The sequence below is a fragment of the Arachis stenosperma genome, chromosome 6 (genome assembly GCF_014773155.1).
Source record: "Arachis stenosperma cultivar V10309 chromosome 6, arast.V10309.gnm1.PFL2, whole genome shotgun sequence".
In the NCBI taxonomy this organism is placed as follows: domain Eukaryota; kingdom Viridiplantae; phylum Streptophyta; class Magnoliopsida; order Fabales; family Fabaceae; genus Arachis; species Arachis stenosperma.
In genome coordinates, this window is record NC_080382.1 from 33936770 (window position 1) to 33938889 (window position 2120).

A 2120-nucleotide genomic window follows, 5' to 3' on the forward strand; every position below is an offset into this window, starting at 1 on the left:
TTGCTGAGAAGATGATGGAAAAGGCTTACTATTGCTAAGCCTGTTTTTTCCACCATTATTAAAGCCTTGTTGAGGCTTTTGTTGATCCTTCCATGAAAAATTTGGATGATTTCTCCATGAGAAATTATAGGTGTTTCCATATGGTTTACCCATATAATTCACCTCTGCTATTGTAGGGTTCTCAAGATCATAAGCTTCTTCTTTAGAAGATGCCTCTTTAGTACTGTTGGATGCATTTTGCCATCCATTCAGACTTTGAGAAATCATGTTGACTTGCTGAGTCAACAACTTGTTCTGAGCTAATATGGCATTCAGAGCATCAATTTCAAGAACTTCCTTCCTCTGAGGCGTCCCATTATTCACAGAATTCCTCTCAGAAGTGTACATGAATTCGTTATTTGCAACCATGTCAATGAGTTCTTGAGCTTCTGCAGGCGTTTTCTTTAGGTGAATGGATCCGCCTGCAGAATGGTCCAGTGACATCTTAGAGAACTCAGATAGACCATAATAGAATATATCCAAAATGGTCCACTCTAAAAGCATGTCAGAAGGACACCTTTTGGTCATCTGCTTGTATCTTTCCCAAGCTTCATAGAGGGATTCACCATCTTTTTGTTTGAAGGTCTGAAACATCCACTCTAAGCTTGCTCAGCTTTTGAAGAGGAAAGAACTTAGCCAAGAAGGCCGTGAGCAGCTTATCCCAAGAGTCCAGGCTATCTTTAGGTTGTGAGTCTAACCATGTTCTAGCTCTGTCTCTTACAGCAAAAGGAAAAAGTATGAGCCTGTAGACTTCAGGATCTACTCCATTAGTCTTAACAGTCTCACAGATATGCAAGAACTCAGTTAAAAACTGGTAGGGATCTTCTGATGGAAGTCCATGAAATTTGCAGTTCTGTTGCATTAGAGCAACTAGTTGAGGTTTCAGCTCAAAATTGTTTACTCTAATGGCAGGGATTGAGATGCTTCTTCCATCAAACTTGGAAGTAGGTATAGTGTAGTCACCAAGCATCCTTCTTGCGCCTCCACCATTGTTATTGGGTTCGTCTCTCTCTTTTTCGAGATTCTCTGCATGGTTTTCTTTAGATTGTTGTGCTTTAGCTTCTCTTAGCTTTTTCTTCAGAGTCCTTTCAGGTTCCGGATCTGCTTCAACAAGAATGTTCTTGTCCTTGCTCCTGCTCATATGAAAAATAAGAGAACAAAAAAGAAAGGGAAATCCTCTATGTCACAATATAGAGATTCCTTTATGTGAGTAGAATAATAAGAGAATAAGAGGAGAAAAAGGTAAGAATCCAAACACAGGGGGGAAGAGTGGGTTCGAATTCTTGAGTAGAAGAGAGGTGTTAGTAGATAAATAAATAAATAGAAGAAGATGAGAGAGAGGAGTTTTCGAAAATTATTTTTGAAAACAGTTAGTGATTTTCGAAAATTAAGAAAAGAATTAAAATTAAAATTTGAAACAATTAGTTAATTAAGAAAATTTTTGAAAAATAAGAGGGAAGTGATTTTCGAAAATTAGAAAGAGAAAAGTAGTTAGGTGGTTTTGAAAAAGATAGGAAACAAACAAAAAGTCAATTAGTTAGTTGAAAAAGATTTGAAAATCAATTTTGAAAAGATAAGAAGTTAGAAAAGATAAGAAGTTAGAAAAGATTTTTTTGAAATCAAAATTTTGAAAAGATATGATTGAAAAGATATTTGGAAAAAGATTTAATTTTTAAAATTAAAATTGATTACTTGACTAACAAGAAACTAAAAGATATGATTCTAGAACTTAAAGATTGAACCTTGCTTAATGGTGGACGAAATTGTGATCAATGTTCTAACTATTTTGTATGAAATCATTATTATGGCACTGGTTGAATCCACAACTCCGTTCAACTAACCAGCAAGTGTACTGGGTCGTCCAAGTAATAAACCTTACGTGAGTAAGGGTCGATCCCACAGAGATTGTTGGCATGAAGCAAGCTATGGTCACCTTGTAAATCTCAGTTAGGCAGATTAAATTTGTTTATGGTTTCGAAAATTAATAAAGAGAAGAAATAATAAAAGGGGATAGAATACTTATGCAGATTCATTGGTGGGAATTTCAGACAAGCGAATGGAGGTACTGTATGCTCAAGGAC

General features: G+C 35.8%; 1 non-coding gene across 1 annotated transcript; it reads left to right on the forward strand.

Moving 5' to 3' along the window:
- The first annotated feature begins 537 nt into the window (after positions 1-537).
- Positions 538-646, forward strand: LOC130937159 (small nucleolar RNA R71). The gene has a single exon (XR_009068390.1). It is a non-coding gene; the product is annotated as a small nucleolar RNA R71 (small nucleolar RNA).
- Positions 647-2120: the final 1474 nt, after the last annotated feature.